Source organism: Odontesthes bonariensis, chromosome 9, assembly GCF_027942865.1.
Source record: "Odontesthes bonariensis isolate fOdoBon6 chromosome 9, fOdoBon6.hap1, whole genome shotgun sequence".
In the NCBI taxonomy this organism is placed as follows: Eukaryota; Metazoa; Chordata; class Actinopteri; order Atheriniformes; family Atherinopsidae; genus Odontesthes; species Odontesthes bonariensis.
In genome coordinates this window covers 30,636,965-30,659,540 of record NC_134514.1, presented here as the reverse complement: position 1 = coordinate 30,659,540, position 22,576 = coordinate 30,636,965, and the positions used below count along the sequence as shown (strand labels likewise).

The 22,576-nt window shown below is 42.6% G+C and overlaps 26 non-coding genes across 26 annotated transcripts; all 26 read left to right on the top strand.

The window, feature by feature from the left end:
• The first annotated feature begins 392 nt into the window (after positions 1 to 392).
• Positions 393 to 464, top strand: trnap-cgg (transfer RNA proline (anticodon CGG)). The gene has a single exon. It is a non-coding gene; the product is annotated as a tRNA-Pro (tRNA).
• Positions 465 to 1,072: 608 nt separating this feature from the next.
• Positions 1,073 to 1,144, top strand: trnap-ugg (transfer RNA proline (anticodon UGG)). The gene has a single exon. It is a non-coding gene; the product is annotated as a tRNA-Pro (tRNA).
• A 608-nt stretch (positions 1,145 to 1,752) lies between these two features.
• On the top strand, positions 1,753 to 1,824 carry trnap-ugg (transfer RNA proline (anticodon UGG)). The gene has a single exon. It is a non-coding gene; the product is annotated as a tRNA-Pro (tRNA).
• Positions 1,825 to 2,405: 581 nt separating this feature from the next.
• Positions 2,406 to 2,477, top strand: trnap-cgg (transfer RNA proline (anticodon CGG)). Its single transcript has one exon. It is a non-coding gene; the product is annotated as a tRNA-Pro (tRNA).
• Positions 2,478 to 3,085: 608 nt separating this feature from the next.
• Positions 3,086 to 3,157, top strand: trnap-ugg (transfer RNA proline (anticodon UGG)). Its single transcript has one exon. It is a non-coding gene; the product is annotated as a tRNA-Pro (tRNA).
• Positions 3,158 to 3,765: 608 nt separating this feature from the next.
• trnap-ugg (transfer RNA proline (anticodon UGG)) lies at positions 3,766 to 3,837 on the top strand. The gene has a single exon. It is a non-coding gene; the product is annotated as a tRNA-Pro (tRNA).
• A 1,260-nt stretch (positions 3,838 to 5,097) lies between these two features.
• Positions 5,098 to 5,169, top strand: trnap-cgg (transfer RNA proline (anticodon CGG)). The gene has a single exon. It is a non-coding gene; the product is annotated as a tRNA-Pro (tRNA).
• Positions 5,170 to 5,777: 608 nt separating this feature from the next.
• Positions 5,778 to 5,849, top strand: trnap-ugg (transfer RNA proline (anticodon UGG)). Its single transcript has one exon. It is a non-coding gene; the product is annotated as a tRNA-Pro (tRNA).
• A 608-nt stretch (positions 5,850 to 6,457) lies between these two features.
• trnap-agg (transfer RNA proline (anticodon AGG)) lies at positions 6,458 to 6,529 on the top strand. The gene has a single exon. It is a non-coding gene; the product is annotated as a tRNA-Pro (tRNA).
• A 580-nt stretch (positions 6,530 to 7,109) lies between these two features.
• On the top strand, positions 7,110 to 7,181 carry trnap-cgg (transfer RNA proline (anticodon CGG)). The gene has a single exon. It is a non-coding gene; the product is annotated as a tRNA-Pro (tRNA).
• Positions 7,182 to 7,789: 608 nt separating this feature from the next.
• trnap-ugg (transfer RNA proline (anticodon UGG)) lies at positions 7,790 to 7,861 on the top strand. The gene has a single exon. It is a non-coding gene; the product is annotated as a tRNA-Pro (tRNA).
• A 608-nt stretch (positions 7,862 to 8,469) lies between these two features.
• Positions 8,470 to 8,541, top strand: trnap-ugg (transfer RNA proline (anticodon UGG)). The gene has a single exon. It is a non-coding gene; the product is annotated as a tRNA-Pro (tRNA).
• A 608-nt stretch (positions 8,542 to 9,149) lies between these two features.
• On the top strand, positions 9,150 to 9,221 carry trnap-ugg (transfer RNA proline (anticodon UGG)). The gene has a single exon. It is a non-coding gene; the product is annotated as a tRNA-Pro (tRNA).
• A 1,764-nt stretch (positions 9,222 to 10,985) lies between these two features.
• Positions 10,986 to 11,057, top strand: trnap-cgg (transfer RNA proline (anticodon CGG)). The gene has a single exon. It is a non-coding gene; the product is annotated as a tRNA-Pro (tRNA).
• A 608-nt stretch (positions 11,058 to 11,665) lies between these two features.
• Positions 11,666 to 11,737, top strand: trnap-ugg (transfer RNA proline (anticodon UGG)). Its single transcript has one exon. It is a non-coding gene; the product is annotated as a tRNA-Pro (tRNA).
• A 608-nt stretch (positions 11,738 to 12,345) lies between these two features.
• trnap-ugg (transfer RNA proline (anticodon UGG)) lies at positions 12,346 to 12,417 on the top strand. Its single transcript has one exon. It is a non-coding gene; the product is annotated as a tRNA-Pro (tRNA).
• A 581-nt stretch (positions 12,418 to 12,998) lies between these two features.
• On the top strand, positions 12,999 to 13,070 carry trnap-cgg (transfer RNA proline (anticodon CGG)). The gene has a single exon. It is a non-coding gene; the product is annotated as a tRNA-Pro (tRNA).
• Positions 13,071 to 13,678: 608 nt separating this feature from the next.
• trnap-ugg (transfer RNA proline (anticodon UGG)) lies at positions 13,679 to 13,750 on the top strand. Its single transcript has one exon. It is a non-coding gene; the product is annotated as a tRNA-Pro (tRNA).
• A 608-nt stretch (positions 13,751 to 14,358) lies between these two features.
• Positions 14,359 to 14,430, top strand: trnap-ugg (transfer RNA proline (anticodon UGG)). The gene has a single exon. It is a non-coding gene; the product is annotated as a tRNA-Pro (tRNA).
• A 1,260-nt stretch (positions 14,431 to 15,690) lies between these two features.
• trnap-cgg (transfer RNA proline (anticodon CGG)) lies at positions 15,691 to 15,762 on the top strand. Its single transcript has one exon. It is a non-coding gene; the product is annotated as a tRNA-Pro (tRNA).
• Positions 15,763 to 16,344: 582 nt separating this feature from the next.
• On the top strand, positions 16,345 to 16,416 carry trnap-cgg (transfer RNA proline (anticodon CGG)). The gene has a single exon. It is a non-coding gene; the product is annotated as a tRNA-Pro (tRNA).
• Positions 16,417 to 17,676: 1,260 nt separating this feature from the next.
• Positions 17,677 to 17,748, top strand: trnap-ugg (transfer RNA proline (anticodon UGG)). Its single transcript has one exon. It is a non-coding gene; the product is annotated as a tRNA-Pro (tRNA).
• Positions 17,749 to 19,009: 1,261 nt separating this feature from the next.
• trnap-cgg (transfer RNA proline (anticodon CGG)) lies at positions 19,010 to 19,081 on the top strand. Its single transcript has one exon. It is a non-coding gene; the product is annotated as a tRNA-Pro (tRNA).
• Positions 19,082 to 20,342: 1,261 nt separating this feature from the next.
• trnap-cgg (transfer RNA proline (anticodon CGG)) lies at positions 20,343 to 20,414 on the top strand. Its single transcript has one exon. It is a non-coding gene; the product is annotated as a tRNA-Pro (tRNA).
• Positions 20,415 to 21,022: 608 nt separating this feature from the next.
• Positions 21,023 to 21,094, top strand: trnap-ugg (transfer RNA proline (anticodon UGG)). Its single transcript has one exon. It is a non-coding gene; the product is annotated as a tRNA-Pro (tRNA).
• A 608-nt stretch (positions 21,095 to 21,702) lies between these two features.
• trnap-ugg (transfer RNA proline (anticodon UGG)) lies at positions 21,703 to 21,774 on the top strand. The gene has a single exon. It is a non-coding gene; the product is annotated as a tRNA-Pro (tRNA).
• Positions 21,775 to 22,576: the final 802 nt, after the last annotated feature.

Here is a 22,576-nt window from a genome sequence, read left to right as displayed (position 1 = left end):
GAAGTTATTGAGGACATAGACTGAACATCCCCAAAATTAAAGCCACTGACAGTTAAGTGAACAACTCTTCTTTTCTTTTACAATGCAATTTTTATCTAGACAAACCGTTATCCCAACTTTTACTTGGAGTTTACGTTGACCCTCCACAAGTTTACACTCACAGCTGGGATTTGTAGTGTTACAGATTGATTTACACATACTTTTTGCAACTAATCTCCACTTTAGAATAAGAGAACTTTGAAATAAAAAAAATGGAAGCAACACTGACATTGAGTGAGCTGAACTGAAAGTTGTAGGATGTTTCTATTCGATGATTGAACGTACCTTCCGAGGGTATCTTTTTGCTATCTGTGGCCCGCGGCACTCGTATGAAGTCTAAAGTTGCAAATCTTGGCTCGTTGGTCTAGGGGTATGATTCTCACTTCGGGTGCGGGAGGTCCCGGGTTCAAATCCCGGACGAGCCCTTCCCTGGTTTACTGGCCTTGTGTCTTCCCTTTGCTGTAAAATCAGAGAAGAATTGAATCAATGACTATAACATTGAATGCATTTGGAATCAAAACCCCAAATATGGCAATACAGCTCAAACCTCCACCACTCATTCCGAAGTTGCTTCAAGACCTTCTTAAATTAATTTCTTATCTGGAATTTGAAAGACAGATCCACACATGTCAGTAATCCTGTATCATGGAAGCACATCCTCTGCAGTATTATCTAAAGCAGTTTTGGTATTTGTACTATAAATCCAGATTGAAACGCTTCAAGTCAATGGTAGAGAAATGGAGATATAGACCTGTTCTGTCTTAAAGTTGGGCTTCTTGATAAAATGTGATGTGACTTGGTGGAACCTGGCGGTGAGTATTGGCTCATTGGTCTCAGGAGTTTTTGTGGGCTGTTCAGGGTATGTGCCTAATAACTTCACTCACATTGAGTGAAGGGAGAGCCAACTCCAAACAATATAGGCTCATTACTCTGGAAAAGTCAAAGAAGAAAGAAAGCAATCACAAATTCCCAGGATTCCATGGCTACGTCAGATGTCCGCGCGCTCTCACGAAACGCAAAAAGTCCATCTTTTGGCTCGTTGGTCTAGGGGTATGATTCTCGCTTTGGGTGCGAGAGGTCCCGGGTTCAAATCCCGGACGAGCCCTTCCCTGGTTTACTGGCCTTGTGTCTTTCCTTTGCTGTGAAATCAGAGAAGGATTGAATCAATGACTATAACATTTAATGCATTTGGAATCAAAACCCCAAATATGGCAATACAGCTCAAACCTCCACCACTCATTCCGAAGTTGCTTCAAGACCTTCTTAAATGAATTTCTTATCTGGAATTTGAAAGACAGATCCACGCATGTCAGTAATCCTGTATCATGGAAGCACACCCTCTGCAGTATTATCTAAAGCAGTTTCCGTATTTGTTCTATAAGTCCAGATTGAAACGCTTCAAGTCAATGGTAGAGAAATGGAGATATAGACCTGTTCTGTCTTAAAGTTGGGCTTCTTGATAAAATGTGATGTGAGTTGGTGGAACCTGGCGGTGAGAATTGGCTCATTGGTCTCAGGTGTTTTTGTGGGCTGTTCAGTGTATGTGCCTAATAACTTCACTCATGTTGAGTGAAGGGAGAGCCAACTCCAAACAATATAGGCTCATTGCTCTGGAAAAGTCAAAGAAGAAAGAAAGCAATCACAAATTCCCAGGATTCCATGGCTACGTCAGCTGTCCGCGTGCTCTCACGAAACGCAAAAAGTCCAACTTTTGGCTCGTTGGTCTAGGGGTATGATTCTCGCTTTGGGTGCGAGAGGTCCCGGGTTCAAATCCCGGGCGAGCCCTCCTCCCTTAAGAAACCTATACGGAAAGCTTGATGGTTAACTTTGGGTACCTTCCTTCATCTCAAAAGCGTCTGTCTTTGCTCTCCCAAATTGTTAATTAAGAGTGCTGATAACAATTGCAAAAATGTCCTGTCTTACTATATTGTTTGGAGCTGTAGCAGTTGGCTCTCCTTTCACTCAACATGAGTGAAGTTATTGAGGACATAGACTGAACATCCCCAAAATTAAAGCCACTGACAGTTAAGTGAACAACTCTTCTTTTCTTTTACAATGCAATTTTTAGCTAGACAAACCGTTATCCCAGCTTTTACTTGGAGTTTACGTTGACCCTCCACAAGTTTACACTCACAGCTGGGATTTGTAGTGTTACAGATTGATTTACACATACTTTTGGCAACTAATCTCCACTTTAGAATAAGAGAACTTTGAAATAAAAAAAAATGGAAGCAACACTGACATTGAGTGAGCTGAATTGAAAGTTGTAGGATGTTTCTATTCGATGATCGAACGTACCTTCCGAGGGTATCTTTTTGCTATCTGTGGCCGGCGGCACTCGTATGAAGTCTAAAGTTGCTAATCTTGGCTCGTTGGTCTAGGGGTATGATTCTCGCTTCGGGTGCGGGAGGTCCCGGGTTCAAATCCCGGACGAGCCCTTCCCTGGTTTACTGGCCTTGTGTCTTTCCTTTGCTGTGAAATCAGAGAAGAATTGAATCAATGACTATAACATTCAATGCATTTGGAATCAAAACCCCAAATATGGCAATACAGCTCAAACCTCCACCACTCATTCCGAAGTTGCTTCAAGACCTTCTTAAATTAATTTCTTAACTGGAATTTGAAAGACAGATCCACACATGTCAGTAATCCTGTATCATGGAAGCACACCCTCTGCAGTATTATCTAAAGCAGTTTTGGTATTTGTACTAAAAATCCAGATTGAAACGCTTCAAGTCAATGGTAGAGAAATGGAGATATAGACCTGTTCTGTCTTAAAGTTGGGCTTCTTGATAAAATGTGATGTGACTTGGTGGAACCTGGCGGTGAGTATTGGCTCATTGGTTTCAGGAGTTTTTGTGGGCTGTTCAGGGTATGTGCCTAATAACTTCACTCACGTTGAGTGAAGGGAGAGCCAACTCCAAACAATATAGGCTCATTACTCTGGAAAAGTCAAAGAAGAAAGAAAGCAATCACAAATTCCCAGGATTCCATGGCTACGTCAGATGTCCGCGCGCTCTCACGAAACGCAAAAAGTTCACCTTTTGGCTCGTTGGTCTAGGGGTATGATTCTCGCTTTGGGTGCGAGAGGTCCCGGGTTCAAATCCCGGACGAGCCCTTACTTGGTTTACTGGCCTTGTGTCTTTCCTTTGCTGTCAAATCAGAGAAGGATAGAATCAATGACTATAACATTGAATGCATTTGGAATCAAAACCCCAAATATGGCAATACAGCTCAAACCTCCACCACTCATTCCGAAGTTGCTTCAAGACCTTCTTAAATTAATTTCTTATCTGGAATTTGAAAGACAGATCCACGCATGTCAGTAATCCTGTATCATGGAAGCACACCCTCTGCAGTATTATCTAAAGCAGTTTCCGTATTTGTTCTATAAGTCCAGATTGAAACGCTTCAAGTCAATGGTAGAGAAATGGAGATATAGACCTGTTCTGTCTTAAAGTTGGGCTTCTTGATAAAATGTGATGTGAGTTGGTGGAACCTGGCGGTGAGTATTGGCTCATTGGTCTCAGGAGTTTTTGTGGGCTGTTCAGTGTATGTGCCTAATAACTTCACTCATGTTGAGTGAAGGGAGAGCCAACTCCAAACAATATAGGCTCATTGCTCTGGAAAAGTCAAAGAAGAAAGAAAGCAATCACAAATTCCCAGGATTCCATGGCTACGTCAGCTGTCCGCGTGCTCTCACGAAACGCAAAAAGTCCAACTTTTGGCTCGTTGGTCTAGGGGTATGATTCTCGCTTTGGGTGCGAGAGGTCCCGGGTTCAAATCCCGGACGAGCCCTTTCCTGGTTTACTGGACTTGTGCCTTTCCTTTGCTGTGAAATCAGAGAAGGATTGAATCAATGACTATAACATTCAATGCATTTGGAATCAAAACCCCAAATATGGCAATACAGCTCAAACCTCCACCACTCATTCCGAAGTTGCTTCAAGACCTTCTTAAATTAATTTCTTATCTGGAATTTGAAAGACAGATCCACGCATGTCAGTAATCCTGTATCATGGAAGCACACCCTCTGCAGTATTGTCTAAAGTAGTTTCCGTATTTGTTCTATAAGTCCAGATTGAAACGTTTCAAGTCAATGGTAGAGAAATGGAGATATAGACGTGTTCTGTCTTAAAGTTGGGCTTCTTGATAAAATGTGATGTGAGTTGGTGGAACCTGGCGGTGAGTATTGGCTCATTGGTCTCAGGTGTTTTTGTGGGCTGTTCAGTGTATGTGCCTAATAACTTCACTCATGTTGAGTGAAGGGAGAGCCAACTCCAAACATTATAGGCTCATTGCTCTGGAAAAGTCAAAGAAGAAAGAAAGCAATCACAAATTCACAGGATTCCATGGCTACGTCAGCTGTCCGCGTGCTCTCACGAAACGCAAAAAGTCCACTTTTTGGCTCGTTGGTCTAGGGTATGATTCTCGCTTAGGGTGCGAGAGGTCCGGGGTTCAAATCCCGGGCGAGCCCTCCTCCCTTAATAAACCTATACGGAAAGCTTGATGGTTAACTTTGGGTACCTTCCTTCATCTCAAAAGCGTCTCTCTTTGCTCTCCCAAATTGTTAATTAAGAGTGCTGATAACAATTGCAAAAATGTCCTGTCTTACTATATTGTTTGTAGCTGTAGCAGTTGGCTCTCCTTTCACTCAACATGAGTGAAGTTATTGAGGACATAGACTGAACATCCCCAACATTAAAGCCACTGACAGTTAAGTGAACAAATCTTCTTTTCTTTTACAATGCAATTTTTAGCTAGACAAACCGTTATCCCAGCTTTTACTTGGAGTTTATGTTGACCCTCCACAAGTTTACACTCACAGCTGGGATTTGTAGTGTTACAGATTGATTTACACATACTTTTGGCAACTAATCTCCACTTTAGAATAAGAGAACTTTGAAATTAAAAAAAATGGAAGAAACACTGACATTGAGTGAGCTGAACTGAAAGTTGTAGGATGTTTCTATTCGATGATCGAACGTACCTTCCGAGGGTATCTTTTTGCTATCTGTGGCCCGCGGCACTCGTATGAAGTCTAAAGTTGCAAATCTTGGCTCGTTGGTCTAGGGGTATGATTCTCACTTCGGGTGCGGGAGGTCCCGGGTTCAAATCCCGGACGAGCCCTTCCCTGGTTTACTGGCCTTGTGTCTTCCCTTTGCTGTAAAATCAGAGAAGAATTGAATCAATGACTATAACATTGAATGCATTTGGAATCAAAACCCCAAATATGGCAATACAGCTCAAACCTCCACCACTCATTCCGAAGTTGCTTCAAGACCTTCTTAAATTAATTTCTTATCTGGAATTTGAAAGACAGATCCACACATGTCAGTAATCCTGTATCATGGAAGCACATCCTCTGCAGTATTATCTAAAGCAGTTTTGGTATTTGTACTATAAATCCAGATTGAAACGCTTCAAGTCAATGGTAGAGAAATGGAGATATAGACCTGTTCTGTCTTAAAGTTGGGCTTCTTGATAAAATGTGATGTGACTTGGTGGAACCTGGCGGTGAGTATTGGCTCATTGGTCTCAGGAGTTTTTGTGGGCTGTTCAGGGTATGTGCCTAATAACTTCACTCATGTTGAGTGAAGGGAGAGCCAACTCCAAACAATATAGGCTCATTACTCTGGAAAAGTCAAAGAAGAAAGAAAGCAATCACAAATTCCCAGGATTCCATGGCTACGTCAGCTGTCCGCGCTCTATCACGAAACGCAAAAAGTCCACCTTTGGGCTCGTTGGTCTAGGGGTATGATTCTCGCTTTGGGTGCGAGAGGTCCCGGGTTCAAATCCCGGACGAGCCCTTCCCTGGTTTACTGGCCTTGTGTCTTTCCTTTGCTGTCAAATCAGAGAAGGATTGAATCAATGACTATAACATTGAATGCATTTGGAATCAAAACCCCAAATATGGCAATACAGCTCAAACCTCCACCACTCATTCCGAAGTTGCTTCAAGACCTTCTTAAATTAATTTCTTATCTGGAATTTGAAAGACAGATCCACGCATGTCAGTAATCCTGTATCATGGAAGCACACCCTCTGCAATATTATCTAAAGCAGTTTTGGTATTTGTACTATAAATCCAGATTGAAACGCTTCAAGTCAATGGTAGGGAAATGGAGATATAGACCTGTTCTGTCTTAAAGTTGGGCTTCTTGATAAAATGTGATGTGAGTTGGTGGAACCTGGCGGTGAGTATTGGCTCATTGGTCTCAGGTGTTTTTGTGGGCTGTTCAGTGTATGTGCCTAATAACTTCACTCATGTTGAGTGAAGGGAGAGCCAACTCCAAACAATATAGGCTCATTGCTCTGGAAAAGTCAAAGAAGAAAGAAAGCAATCACAAATTCCCAGGATTCCATGGCTACGTCAGCTGTCCGCGTGCTCTCACGAAACGCAAAAAGACCACTTTTTGGCTCGTTGGTCTAGGGGTATGATTCTCGCTTAGGGTGCGAGAGGTCCCGGGTTCAAATCCCGGGCGAGCCCTCCTCCCTTAAGAAACCTATACGGAAAGCTTCATGGTTAACTTTGGGTACCTTCCTTCATCTCAAAAGCGTCTGTCTTTGCTCTCCCAAATTGTTAATTAAGAGTGCTGATAACAATTGCAAAAATGTCCTGTCTTACTATATTGTTTGGAGCTGTAGCATTTGGCTCTCCTTTCACTCAACATGAGTGAAGTTATTGAGGACATAGACTGAACATCCCCAAAATTAAAGCCACTGACAGTTAAGTGAACAACTCTTCTTTTCTTTTACAATGCAATTTTTATCTAGACAAACCGTTATCCCAACTTTTACTTGGAGTTTACGTTGACCCTCCACAAGTTTACACTCACAGCTGGGATTTGTAGTGTTACAGATTGATTTACACATACTTTTTGCAACTAATCTCCACTTTAGAATAAGAGAACTTTGAAATAAAAAAAATGGAAGCAACACTGACATTGAGTGAGCTGAACTGAAAGTTGTAGGATGTTTCTATTCGATGATTGAACGTACCTTCCGAGGGTATCTTTTTGCTATCTGTGGCCCGCGGCACTCGTATGAAGTCTAAAGTTGCAAATCTTGGCTCGTTGGTCTAGGGGTATGATTCTCACTTCGGGTGCGGGAGGTCCCGGGTTCAAATCCCGGACGAGCCCTTACCTGGTTTACTGGCCTTGTGTCTTCCCTTTGCTGTAAAATCAGAGAAGAATTGAATCAATGACTATAACATTGAATGCATTTGGAATCAAAACCCCAAATATGGCAATACAGCTCAAACCTCCACCACTCATTCCGAAGTTGCTTCAAGACCTTCTTAAATTAATTTCTTATCTGGAATTTGAAAGACAGATCCACACATGTCAGTAATCCTGTATCATGGAAGCACACCCTCTGCAGTATTATCTAAAGCAGTTTTGGTAATTGTACTATAAATCCAGATTGAAACGCTTCAAGTCAATGGTAGAGAAATGGAGATATAGACCTGTTCTGTCTTAAAGTTGGGCTTCTTGATAAAATGTGATGTGAGTTGGTGGAACCTGGCGGTGAGTATTGGCTCATTGGTCTCAGGAGTTTTTGTGGGCTTTTCAGGGTATGTGCCTAATAACTTCACTCACGTTGAGTGAAGGGAGAGCCAACTCCAAACAATATAGGCTCATTACTCTGGAAAAGTCAAAGAAGAAAGAAAGCAATCACAAATTCCCAGGATTCCATGGCTACGTCAGATGTCCACGTGCTCTCACGAAACGCAAAAAGTCCACCTTTTGACTCGTTGGTCTAGGGGTATGATTCTCGCTTTGGGTGCGAGAGGTCCCGGGTTCAAATCCCGGACGAGCCCTTTCTTGGTTTACTGGCCTTGTGTCTTTCCTTTGCTGTGAAATCAGAGAAGGATTGAATCAATGACTATAACATTCAATGCATTTGGAATCAAAACCCCAAATATGGCAATACAGCTCAAACCTCCACCACTCATTCCGAAGTTGCTTCAAGACCTTCTTAAATTAATTTCTTATCTGGAATTTGAAAGACAGATCCACGCATGTCAGTAATCCTGTATCATGGAAGCACACCCTCTGCAGTATTATCTAAAGCAGTTTCCGTATTTGTTCTATAAGTCCAGATTGAAACGCTTCAAGTCAATGGTAGAGAAATGGAGATATAGACCTGTTCTGTCTTAAAGTTGGGCTTCTTGATAAAATGTGATGTGAGTTGGTGGAACCTGACGGTGAGTATTGGCTCATTGGTCTCAGGTGTTTTTGTGGGCTGTTCAGTGTATGTGCCTAATAACTTCACTCATGTTGAGTGAAGGGAGAGCCAACTCCAAACAATATAGGCTCATTGCTCTGGAAAAGTCAAAGAAGAAAGAAAGCAATCACAAATTCCCAGGATTCCATGGCTACATCAGCTGTCCGCGTGCTCTCACGAAACGCAAAAAATCCAACTTTTGGCTCGTTGGTCTAGGGGTATGATTCTCGCTTTGGGTGCGAGAGGTCCCGGGTTCAAATCCCGGACGAGCCCTTTCCTGGTTTACTGGACTTGTGTCTTTCCTTTGCTGTGAAATCAGAGAAGGATTGAATCAATGACTATAACATTCAATGCATTTGGAATCAAAACCCCAAATATGGCAATACAGCTCAAACCTCCACCACTCATTCCGAAGTTGCTTCAAGACCTTCTTAAATTAATTTCTTATCTGGAATTTGAAAGACAGATCCACGCATGTCAGTAATCCTGTATCATGGAAGCACACCCTCTGCAGTATTATCTAAAGTAGTTTCCGTATTTGTTCTATAAGTCCAGATTGAAACGCTTCAAGTCAATGGTAGAGAAATGGAGATATAGACGTGTTCTGTCTTAAAGTTGGGCTTCTTGATAAAATGTGATGTGAGTTGGTGGAACCTGGCGGTGAGTATTGGCTCATTGGTCTCAGGTGTTTTTGTGGGCTGTTCAGTGTATGTGCCTAATAACTTCACTCATGTTGAGTGAAGGGAGAGCCAACTCCAAACATTATAGGCTCATTGCTCTGGAAAAGTCAAAGAAGAAAGAAAGCAATCACAAATTCACAGGATTCCATGGCTACGTCAGCTGTCCGCGTGCTCTCACGAAACGCAAAAAGTCCACTTTTAGGCTCGTTGGTCTAGGGGTATGATTCTCGCTTTGGGTGCGAGAGGTCCCGGGTTCAAATCCCGGGCGAGCCCTCCTCCCTTAAGAAACCTATACGGAAAGCTTGATGGTTAACTTTGGGTACCTTCCTTCATCTCAAAAGCGTCTGTCTTTGCTCTCCCAAATTGTTAATTAAAGGGATAGTTCGGGATATTTGACATGGATCTGTATGGCATCACCATAACCAGTGTCGTGCATTCAAACTGACTTACCCCCGACAGTGTCCTGTGAGCCGAGTTTTTGTCCAGTTTTGATCAAGGCGAAAGTAGTCCGGCTTGTTTGCTGGGGTCAAGAAATCAGCGCGTTTTTCTTCCCAAAACAGTACGTGTGCTAAAGAGTGATTTATTTCATCACAAAAACCGAAGCCGGCAAAAGTCACTCCTCGTTATCACTTGGGCCCTATACTGTCTCATTGTGTATCAGTGCGCACGTCATTCTGACCGCGAGCTGTGCGCACGAGTCTTTCTGTTCTTTGGCAGTGCTCAACACTTACTCTGCAGACAACTGGCCATCGGGTCCAGCTGGTCTGGGACGCCTCTTCCAGTTGATCTTGGGAACATGGAAAAAAGTTCTCAGACGCCTGCATTCAGGAGTGCAGGGAAGTCACCGTTATTTGTGATGCAGGCAGCAGCTGTCCCGCGGCCGCCGACATCCTCATCTATGGAAAGGTTTTGTATCTGGGGCATAACTAAATCCCACTCGTGGCAGCAGTAACATTCCACCTCTGTCTGCATTACTTCGCACTTCAAACAAGTGCACCAGGATTTGTCGGCCACCCTGGGTATCGCAGCTCCAGCAGTGGCTCCAGCTTCTGTTTCCATCACTTCTCTGTCCACCCTCTCTCTTTCTGCCCGATCTAAGTCCATTTGGCGAACTTCCTCCTCAGTATAAACGGGTTCATAAAGATACCCCCTTGGCTCTGAACGGAAGTCAATATGTTCCTCGTCGCTCTCGTTGTCAGACATCTTCCCGAGCAGTAAACAAAGTGAACTCGTGCGCACAGCTCGCGGTCAGAATGACGTGCGCACTGATACACAATAAGAGACAGTATAGGGCCCAAGTGATAACGAGGAGTGACTTTTGCCGGCTTCGGTTTTTGTGATGAAATAAATCACTCTTTAGCACACGTACTGTTTTGGGAAGAAAAACGCGCTAATTTCTTGACCCCAGCAAACAAGCCGGACTACTTTCGCCTTGACCAACACTGGACAAAAACTCGGCTCACAGGACACTGTCGGGGGTAAGTCAGTTTGAATGCACGACACTGGTTATGGTGATGCCATACAGATCCATGTCAAATATCCCGAACTATCCCTTTAAGAGTGCTGATAACAATTGCAAAAATGTCCTGTCTTACTATATTGTTTGGAGCTGTAGCAGTTGGCTCTCCTTTCACTCAACATGAGTGAAGTTATTGAGGACATAGACTGAACATCCCCAAAATTAAAGCCACTGACAGTTAAGTGAACAACTCTTCTTTTCTTTTACAATGCAATTTTTATCTAGACAAACCGTTATCCCAACTTTTACTTGGAGTTTACGTTGACCCTCCACAAGTTTACACTCACAGCTGGGATTTGTAGTGTTACAGATTGATTTACACATACTTTTTGCAACTAATCTCCACTTTAGAATAAGAGAACTTTGAAATAAAAAAAATGGAAGCAACACTGACATTGAGTGAGCTGAACTGAAAGTTGTAGGATGTTTCTATTCGATGATTGAACGTACCTTCCGAGGGTATCTTTTTGCTATCTGTGGCCCGCGGCACTCGTATGAAGTCTAAAGTTGCAAATCTTGGCTCGTTGGTCTAGGGGTATGATTCTCACTTCGGGTGCGGGAGGTCCCGGGTTCAAATCCCGGACGAGCCCTTCCCTGGTTTACTGGCCTTGTGTCTTCCCTTTGCTGTAAAATCAGAGAAGAATTGAATCAATGACTATAACATTGAATGCATTTGGAATCAAAACCCCAAATATGGCAATACAGCTCAAACCTCCACCACTCATTCCGAAGTTGCTTCAAGACCTTCTTAAATTAATTTCTTATCTGGAATTTGAAAGACAGATCCACACATGTCAGTAATCCTGTATCATGGAAGCACATCCTCTGCAGTATTATCTAAAGCAGTTTTGGTATTTGTACTATAAATCCAGATTGAAACGCTTCAAGTCAATGGTAGAGAAATGGAGATATAGACCTGTTCTGTCTTAAAGTTGGGCTTCTTGATAAAATGTGATGTGACTTGGTGGAACCTGGCGGTGAGTATTGGCTCATTGGTCTCAGGAGTTTTTGTGGGCTGTTCAGGGTATGTGCCTAATAACTTCACTCACATTGAGTGAAGGGAGAGCCAACTCCAAACAATATAGGCTCATTACTCTGGAAAAGTCAAAGAAGAAAGAAAGCAATCACAAATTCCCAGGATTCCATGGCTACGTCAGATGTCCGCGCGCTCTCACGAAACGCAAAAAGTCCATCTTTTGGCTCGTTGGTCTAGGGGTATGATTCTCGCTTTGGGTGCGAGAGGTCCCGGGTTCAAATCCCGGACGAGCCCTTCCCTGGTTTACTGGCCTTGTGTCTTTCCTTTGCTGTGAAATCAGAGAAGGATTGAATCAATGACTATAACATTTAATGCATTTGGAATCAAAACCCCAAATATGGCAATACAGCTCAAACCTCCACCACTCATTCCGAAGTTGCTTCAAGACCTTCTTAAATGAATTTCTTATCTGGAATTTGAAAGACAGATCCACGCATGTCAGTAATCCTGTATCATGGAAGCACACCCTCTGCAGTATTATCTAAAGCAGTTTCCGTATTTGTTCTATAAGTCCAGATTGAAACGCTTCAAGTCAATGGTAGAGAAATGGAGATATAGACCTGTTCTGTCTTAAAGTTGGGCTTCTTGATAAAATGTGATGTGAGTTGGTGGAACCTGGCGGTGAGAATTGGCTCATTGGTCTCAGGTGTTTTTGTGGGCTGTTCAGTGTATGTGCCTAATAACTTCACTCATGTTGAGTGAAGGGAGAGCCAACTCCAAACAATATAGGCTCATTGCTCTGGAAAAGTCAAAGAAGAAAGAAAGCAATCACAAATTCCCAGGATTCCATGGCTACGTCAGCTGTCCGCGTGCTCTCACGAAACGCAAAAAGTCCAACTTTTGGCTCGTTGGTCTAGGGGTATGATTCTCGCTTTGGGTGCGAGAGGTCCCGGGTTCAAATCCCGGGCGAGCCCTCCTCCCTTAAGAAACCTATACGGAAAGCTTGATGGTTAACTTTGGGTACCTTCCTTCATCTCAAAAGCGTCTGTCTTTGCTCTCCCAAATTGTTAATTAAGAGTGCTGATAACAATTGCAAAAATGTCCTGTCTTACTATATTGTTTGGAGCTGTAGCAGTTGGCTCTCCTTTCACTCAACATGAGTGAAGTTATTGAGGACATAGACTGAACATCCCCAAAATTAAAGCCACTGACAGTTAAGTGAACAACTCTTCTTTTCTTTTACAATGCAATTTTTAGCTAGACAAACCGTTATCCCAGCTTTTACTTGGAGTTTACGTTGACCCTCCACAAGTTTACACTCACAGCTGGGATTTGTAGTGTTACAGATTGATTTACACATACTTTTGGCAACTAATCTCCACTTTAGAATAAGAGAACTTTGAAATAAAAAAAAATGGAAGCAACACTGACATTGAGTGAGCTGAATTGAAAGTTGTAGGATGTTTCTATTCGATGATCGAACGTACCTTCCGAGGGTATCTTTTTGCTATCTGTGGCCGGCGGCACTCGTATGAAGTCTAAAGTTGCTAATCTTGGCTCGTTGGTCTAGGGGTATGATTCTCGCTTCGGGTGCGGGAGGTCCCGGGTTCAAATCCCGGACGAGCCCTTCCCTGGTTTACTGGCCTTGTGTCTTTCCTTTGCTGTGAAATCAGAGAAGAATTGAATCAATGACTATAACATTCAATGCATTTGGAATCAAAACCCCAAATATGGCAATACAGCTCAAACCTCCACCACTCATTCCGAAGTTGCTTCAAGACCTTCTTAAATTAATTTCTTAACTGGAATTTGAAAGACAGATCCACACATGTCAGTAATCCTGTATCATGGAAGCACACCCTCTGCAGTATTATCTAAAGCAGTTTTGGTATTTGTACTAAAAATCCAGATTGAAACGCTTCAAGTCAATGGTAGAGAAATGGAGATATAGACCTGTTCTGTCTTAAAGTTGGGCTTCTTGATAAAATGTGATGTGACTTGGTGGAACCTGGCGGTGAGTATTGGCTCATTGGTTTCAGGAGTTTTTGTGGGCTGTTCAGGGTATGTGCCTAATAACTTCACTCACGTTGAGTGAAGGGAGAGCCAACTCCAAACAATATAGGCTCATTACTCTGGAAAAGTCAAAGAAGAAAGAAAGCAATCACAAATTCCCAGGATTCCATGGCTACGTCAGATGTCCGCGCGCTCTCACGAAACGCAAAAAGTTCACCTTTTGGCTCGTTGGTCTAGGGGTATGATTCTCGCTTTGGGTGCGAGAGGTCCCGGGTTCAAATCCCGGACGAGCCCTTACTTGGTTTACTGGCCTTGTGTCTTTCCTTTGCTGTCAAATCAGAGAAGGATAGAATCAATGACTATAACATTGAATGCATTTGGAATCAAAACCCCAAATATGGCAATACAGCTCAAACCTCCACCACTCATTCCGAAGTTGCTTCAAGACCTTCTTAAATTAATTTCTTATCTGGAATTTGAAAGACAGATCCACGCATGTCAGTAATCCTGTATCATGGAAGCACACCCTCTGCAGTATTATCTAAAGCAGTTTCCGTATTTGTTCTATAAGTCCAGATTGAAACGCTTCAAGTCAATGGTAGAGAAATGGAGATATAGACCTGTTCTGTCTTAAAGTTGGGCTTCTTGATAAAATGTGATGTGAGTTGGTGGAACCTGGCGGTGAGTATTGGCTCATTGGTCTCAGGAGTTTTTGTGGGCTGTTCAGTGTATGTGCCTAATAACTTCACTCATGTTGAGTGAAGGGAGAGCCAACTCCAAACAATATAGGCTCATTGCTCTGGAAAAGTCAAAGAAGAAAGAAAGCAATCACAAATTCCCAGGATTCCATGGCTACGTCAGCTGTCCGCGTGCTCTCACGAAACGCAAAAAGTCCAACTTTTGGCTCGTTGGTCTAGGGGTATGATTCTCGCTTTGGGTGCGAGAGGTCCCGGGTTCAAATCCCGGACGAGCCCTTTCCTGGTTTACTGGACTTGTGCCTTTCCTTTGCTGTGAAATCAGAGAAGGATTGAATCAATGACTATAACATTCAATGCATTTGGAATCAAAACCCCAAATATGGCAATACAGCTCAAACCTCCACCACTCATTCCGAAGTTGCTTCAAGACCTTCTTAAATTAATTTCTTATCTGGAATTTGAAAGACAGATCCACGCATGTCAGTAATCCTGTATCATGGAAGCACACCCTCTGCAGTATTGTCTAAAGTAGTTTCCGTATTTGTTCTATAAGTCCAGATTGAAACGTTTCAAGTCAATGGTAGAGAAATGGAGATATAGACGTGTTCTGTCTTAAAGTTGGGCTTCTTGATAAAATGTGATGTGAGTTGGTGGAACCTGGCGGTGAGTATTGGCTCATTGGTCTCAGGTGTTTTTGTGGGCTGTTCAGTGTATGTGCCTAATAACTTCACTCATGTTGAGTGAAGGGAGAGCCAACTCCAAACATTATAGGCTCATTGCTCTGGAAAAGTCAAAGAAGAAAGAAAGCAATCACAAATTCACAGGATTCCATGGCTACGTCAGCTGTCCGCGTGCTCTCACGAAACGCAAAAAGTCCACTTTTTGGCTCGTTGGTCTAGGGTATGATTCTCGCTTAGGGTGCGAGAGGTCCGGGGTTCAAATCCCGGGCGAGCCCTCCTCCCTTAATAAACCTATACGGAAAGCTTGATGGTTAACTTTGGGTACCTTCCTTCATCTCAAAAGCGTCTCTCTTTGCTCTCCCAAATTGTTAATTAAGAGTGCTGATAACAATTGCAAAAATGTCCTGTCTTACTATATTGTTTGTAGCTGTAGCAGTTGGCTCTCCTTTCACTCAACATGAGTGAAGTTATTGAGGACATAGACTGAACATCCCCAACATTAAAGCCACTGACAGTTAAGTGAACAAATCTTCTTTTCTTTTACAATGCAATTTTTAGCTAGACAAACCGTTATCCCAGCTTTTACTTGGAGTTTATGTTGACCCTCCACAAGTTTACACTCACAGCTGGGATTTGTAGTGTTACAGATTGATTTACACATACTTTTGGCAACTAATCTCCACTTTAGAATAAGAGAACTTTGAAATTAAAAAAAATGGAAGAAACACTGACATTGAGTGAGCTGAACTGAAAGTTGTAGGATGTTTCTATTCGATGATCGAACGTACCTTCCGAGGGTATCTTTTTGCTATCTGTGGCCCGCGGCACTCGTATGAAGTCTAAAGTTGCTAATCTTGGCTCGTTGGTCTAGGGGTATGATTCTCGCTTCGGGTGCGAGAGGTCCCGGGTTCAAATCCCGGGCGAGCCCTTTCCTCCTTTAAGAAACCTATACGGAAAGCTTCATGGTTAACTTTGGGTACCTTCCTTCATCTCAAATGCGTCTCTCTTTGCTCTCCCAAATTATTAATTAAGAGTGCTGATAACAATTGCAAAAATATCCTGTCTTACTATATTGTTTGGAGCTGTAGCAGTTGGCTCTCCTTTCACTCAACATGAGTGAAGTTATTGAGGACATAGACTGAACATCCCCAAAATTAAAGCCACTGACAGTTAAGTGAACAACTCTTCTTTTCTTTTACAATGCAATTTTTAGCTAGACAAACCGTTATCCCAGCTTTTACTTGGAGTTTACGTTGACCCTCCACAAGTTTACACTCACAGCTGGGATTTGTAGTGTTACAGATTGATTTACACATACTTTTGGCAACTAATCTCCACTTTAGAATAAGAGAACTTTGAAATAAAAAAAATGGAAGCAACACTGACATTGAGTGAGCTGAACTGAAAGTTGTAGGATGTTTCTATTCGATGATCGAACGTACCTTCCGAGGGTATCTTTTTGCTATCTGTGGCCCGCGGCACTCGTATGAAGTCTAAAGTTGCAAATCTTGGCTCGTTGGTCTAGGGGTATGATTCTCGCTTCGGGTGCGGGAGGTCCCGGGTTCAAATCCCGGACGAGCCCTTCCCTGGTTTACTGGCCTTGTGGCTTCCCTTTGCTGTGAAATCAGAGAAGAATTGAATCAATGACCATAACATTGAATGCATTTGGAATCAAAACCCCAAATATGGCATTACAGCTCAAACCTCCACCACTCATTCCGAAGTTGCTTCAAGACCTTCTTAAATTAATTTCTTATCTGGAATTTGAAAGACAGATCCACGCATGTCAGTAATCCTGTATCATGGAAGCACACCCTCTGCAGTATTATCTAAAGCAGTTTTGGTATTTGTACTATAAATCCAGATTGAAACGCTTCAAGTCAATGGTAGAGAAATGGAGATATAGACGTGTTCTGTCTTAAAGTTGGGCTTCTTGATAAAATGTGATGTGAGTTGGTGGAACCTGGCGGTGAGTATTGGCTCATTGGTCTCAGGTGTTTTTGTGGGCTGTTCAGTGTATGTGCCTAATAACTTCACTCATGTTGAGTGAAGGGAGAGCCAACTCCAAACAATATAGGCTCATTGCTCTGGAAAAGTCAAAGAAGAAAGAAAGCAATCACAAATTCCCAGGATTCCATGGCTACGTCAGCTGTCCGCGTGCTCTCACGAAACGCAAAAAGTCCACTTTTTGGCTCGTTGGTCTAGGGTATGATTCTCGCTTAGGGTGCGAGAGGTCCAGGGTTCAAATCCCGGGCGAGCCCTCCTCCCTTAATAAACCTATACGGAAAGCTTGATGGTTAACTTTGGGTACCTTCCTTATTCTCAAAAGCGTCTCTCTTTGCTCTCCCAAATTGTTAATTAAGAGTGCTGATAACAATTGCAAAAATGTCCTGTCTTACTATATTGTTTGTAGCTGTAGCAGTTGGCTCTCCTTTAACTCAACATGAGTGAAGTTATTGAGGACATAGACTGAACATCCCCAACATTAAAGCCACTGACAGTTAAGTGAACAAATCTTCTTTTCTTTTACAATGCAATTTTTAGCTAGAGAAACCGTTATCCCAGCTTTTACTTGGAGTTTACGTTGACCCTCCACAAGTTTACACTCACAGCTGGGATTTGTAGTGTTACAGATTGATTTACACATACTTTTTGAAACTAATCTCCACTTTAGAATAAGAGAACTTTGAAATAAAAAAAAATGGAAGCAACACTGACATTGAGTGAGCTGAACTGAAAGTTGTAGGATGTTTCTATTCGATGATCGAACGTACCTTCCGAGGGTATCTTTTTGCTATCTGTGGCCCGCGGCACTCGTATGAAGTCTAAAGTTGCAAATCTTGGCTCGTTGGTCTAGGGGTATGATTCTCGCTTTGGGTGCGGGAGGTCCCGGGTTCAAATCCCGGACGAGCCCTTCCCTGGTTTACTGGCGTTATGTCTTCCCTTTGCTGTGAAATCAGAGAAGAATTGAATCAATGACCATAACATTGAATGCATTTGGAATCAAAACCCCAAATATGGCAATACAGCTCAAACCTCCACCACTCATTCCGAAGTTGCTTCAAGACCTTCTTAAATTAATTTCTTATCTGGAATTTGAAAGACAGATCCACACATGTCAGTAATCCTGTATCATGGAAGCACATCCTCTGCAGTATTATCTAAAGCAGTTTTGGTATTTGTACTATAAATCCAGATTGAAACGCTTCAAGTCAATGGTAGAGAAATGGAGATATAGACGTGTTCTGTCTTAAAGTTGGGCTTCTTGATAAAATGTGATGTGAGTTGGTGGAACCTGGCGGTGAGTATTGGCTCATTGGTCTCAGGTGTTTTTGTGGGCTGTTCAGTGTATGTGCCTAATAACTTCACTCATGTTGAGTGAAGGGAGAGCCAACTCCAAACAATATAGGCTCATTGCTCTGGAAAAGTCAAAGAAGAAAGAAAGCAATCACAAATTCCCAGGATTCCATGGCTACGTCAGCTGTCCGCGTGCTCTCACGAAACGCAAAAAGTCCACTTTTTGGCTCGTTGGTCTAGGGGTATGATTCTCGCTTAGGGTGCGAGAGGTCCGGGGTTCAAATCCCGGGCGAGCCCTCCTCCCTTAATAAACCTATACGGAAAGCTTGATGGTTAACTTTGGGTACCTTCCTTATTCTCAAAAGCGTCTCTCTTTGCTCTCCCAAATTGTTAATTAAGAGTGCTGATAACAATTGCAAAAATGTCCTGTCTTACTATATTGTTTGTAGCTGTAGCAGTTGGCTCTCCTTTAACTCAACATGAGTGAAGTTATTGAGGACATAGACTGAACATCCCCAACATTAAAGCCACTGACAGTTAAGTGAACAAATCTTCTTTTCTTTTACAATGCAATTTTTAGCTAGAGAAACCGTTATCCCAGCTTTTACTTGGAGTTTACGTTGACCCTCCACAAGTTTACACTCACAGCTGGGATTTGTAGTGTTACAGATTGATTTACACATACTTTTTGAAACTAATCTCCACTTTAGAATAAGAGAACTTTGAAATAAAAAAAAATGGAAGCAACACTGACATTGAGTGAGCTGAACTGAAAGTTGTAGGATGTTTCTATTCGATGATCGAACGTACCTTCCGAGGGTATCTTTTTGCTATCTGTGGCCCGCGGCACTCGTATGAAGTCTAAAGTTGCTAATCTTGGCTCGTTGGTCTAGGGGTATGATTCTCGCTTCGGGTGCGGGAGGTCCCGGGTTCAAATCCCGGACGAGCCCTTTCTTGGTTTACTGGCCTTGTGTCTTTCCTTTGCTGTCAAATCAGAGAAGGATAGAATCAATGACTATAACATTCAATGCATTTGGAATCAAAACCCCAAATATGGCAATACAGCTCAAACCTCCACCACTCATTCCGAAGTTGCTTCAAGACCTTCTTAAATTAATTTCTTATCTGGAATTTGAAAGACAGATCCACGCATGTCAGTAATCCTGTATCATGGAAGCACACCCTCTGCAGTATTATCTAAAGCACTTTCCGTATTTGTTCTATAAGTCCAGATTGAAACGCTTCAAGTCAATGGTAGAGAAATGGAGATATAGACCTGTTCTGTCTTAAAGTTGGGCTTCTTGATAAAATGTGATGTGAGTTGGTGGAACCTGGCGGTGAGTATTGGCTCATTGGTCTCAGGTGTTTTTGTGGGCTGTTCAGTGTATGTGCCTAATAACTTCACTCATGTTGAGTGAAGGGAGAGCCAACTCCAAACATTATAGGCTCATTGCTCTGGAAAAGTCAAAGAAGAAAGAAAGCAATCACAAATTCACAGGATTCCATGGCTACGTCAGCTGTCCGCGTGCTCTCACGAAACGCAAAAAGTCCACTTTTTGGCTCGTTGGTCTAGGGGTATGATTCTCGCTTAGGGTGCGAGAGGTCCGGGGTTCAAATCCCGGGCGAGCCCTCCTCCCTTAATAAACCTATACGGAAAGCTTCATGGTTAACTTTGGGTACCTTCCTTCATCTCAAAAGCGTCTCTCTTTGCTCTCCCAAATTGTTAATTAAGAGTGCTGATAACAATTGCAAAAATGTCCTGTCTTACTATATTGTTTGGAGCTGTAGCAGTTGGCTCTCCTTTCACTCAACATGAGTGAAGTTATTGAGGACATAGACTGAACATCCCCAAAATTAAAGCCACTGACAGTTAAGTGAACAACTCTTCTTTTCTTTTACAGTGCAATTTTTAGCTAGACAAACCGTTATCCCAGCTTTTACTTGGAGTTTACGTTGACCCTCCACAAGTTTACACTCACAGCTGGGATTTGTAGTGTTACAGATTGATTTACACATACTTTTGGCAACTAATCTCCACTTTAGAATAAGAGAACTTTGAAATAAAAAAAAATGGAAGCAACACTGACATTGAGTGAGCTGAACTGAAAGTTGTAGGATGTTTCTATTCGATGATCGAACGTACCTTCCGAGGGTATCTTTTTGCTATCTGTGGCCCGCGGCACTCGTATGAAGTCTAAAGTTGCAAATCTTGGCTCGTTGGTCTAGGGGTATGATTCTCGCTTCGGGTGCGGGAGGTCCCGGGTTCAAATCCCAGACGAGCCCTTCCCTGGTTTACTGGCCTTATGTCTTCCCTTTGCTGTGAAATCAGAGAAGAATTGAATCAATGACCATAACATTGAATGCATTTGGAATCAAAACCCCAAATATGGCAATACAGCTCAAACCTCCACCACTCATTCCGAAGTTGCTTCAAGACCTTCTTAAATTAATTTCTTATCTGGAATTTGAAAGACAGATCCACACATGTCAGTAATCCTGTATCATGGAAGCACATCCTCTGCAGTATTATCTAAAGCAGTTTTGGTATTTGTACTATAAATCCAGATTGAAACGCTTCAAGTCAATGGTAGAGAAATGGAGATATAGACCTGTTCTGTCTTAAAGTTGGGCTTCTTGATAAAATGTGATGTGAGTTGGTGGAACCTGGCGGTGAGTATTGGCTCTTTGGTCTCAGGTGTTTTTGTGGGCAGTTCAGTGTATGTGCCTAATAACTTCACTCATGTTGAGTGAAGGGAGAGCCAACTCCAAACAATATAGGCTCATTGCTCTGGAAAAGTCAAAGAAGAAAGAAAGCAATCACAAATTCCCAGGATTCCATGGCTACGTCAGCTGTCCGGGTGCTCTCACGAAACGCAAAAAGTCCACCTTTTGGCTCGTTGGTCTAGGGGTATGATTCTCGCTTTGGGTGCGAGAGGTCCCGGGTTCAAATCCCGGACGAGCCCTTTCCTGGTTTACTGGCCTTGTGTCTTTCCTTTGCTGTCAAATCAGAGAAGGATTGAATCAATGACTATAACATTCAATGCATTTGGAATCAAAACCCCAAATATGGCAATACAGCTCAAACCTCCACCACTCATTCCGAAGTTGCTTCAAGACCTTCTTAAATTAATTTCTTATCTGGAATTTGAAAGACAGATCCACACATGTCAGTAATCCTGTATCATGGAAGCACATCCTCTGCAGTATTATCTAAAGCAGTTTTGGTATTTGTACTATAAATCCAGATTGAAACGCTTCAAGTCAATGGTAGAGAAATGGAGATATAGACCTGTTCTGTCTTAAAGTTGGGCTTCTTGATAAAATGTGATGTGAGTTGGTGGAACCTGGCGGTGAGTATTGGCTCATTGGTCTCAGGTGTTTTTGTGGGCAGTTCAGTGTATGTGCCTAATAACTTCACTCATGTTGAGTGAAGGGAGAGCCAACTCCAAACAATATAGGCTCATTGCTCTGGAAAAGTCAAAGAAGAAAGAAAGCAATCACAAATTCCCAGGATTCCATGGCTACGTCAGCTGTCCGCGTGCTCTCACGAAACGCAAAAAGTCCACCTTTTGGCTCGTTGGTCTAGGGGTATGATTCTCGCTTTGGGTGCGAGAGGTCCCGGGTTCAAATCCCGGACGAGCCCTTTCCTGGTTTACTGGCCTTGTGTCTTTCCTTTGCTGTCAAATCAGAGAAGGATTGAATCAATGACTATAACATTCAATGCATTTGGAATCAAAACCCCAAATATGGCAATACAGCTCAAACCTCCATCACTCATTCCGAAGTTGCTTCAAGACCTTCTTAAATTAATTTCTTATCTGGAATTTGAAAGACAGATCCACACATGTCAGTAATCCTGTATCATGGAAGCACATCCTCTGCAGTATTATCTAAAGCAGTTTTGGTATTTGTACTATAAATCCAGATTGAAACGCTTCAAGTCAATGGTAGAGAAATGGAGATATAGACCTGTTCTGTCTAAAAGTTGGGCTTCTTGATAAAATGTGATGTGAGTTGGTGGAACCTGGCGGTGAGTATTGGCTCATTGGTCTCAGGAGTTTTTGTGGGCTGTTCAGGGTATGTGCCTAATAACTTCACTCACGTTGAGTGAAGGGAGAGCCAACTCCAAACAATATAGGCTCATTACTCTGGAAAAGTCAAAGAAGAAAGAAAGCAATCACAAATTCCCAGGATTCCATGGCTACGTCAGCTGTCCGCGTGCTCTCACGAAACGCAAAAAGTCCAATTTTTGGCTCGTTGGTCTAGGGGTATGATTCTCGCTTAGGGTGCGAGAGGTCCGGGGTTCAAATCCCGGGCGAGCCCTCCTCCCTTAATAAACCTATACGGAAAGCTTGATGGTTAACTTTGGGTACCTTCCTTCATCTCAAAAGCGTCTCTCTTTGCTCTCCCAAATTGTTAATTAAGAGTGCTGATAACAATTGCAA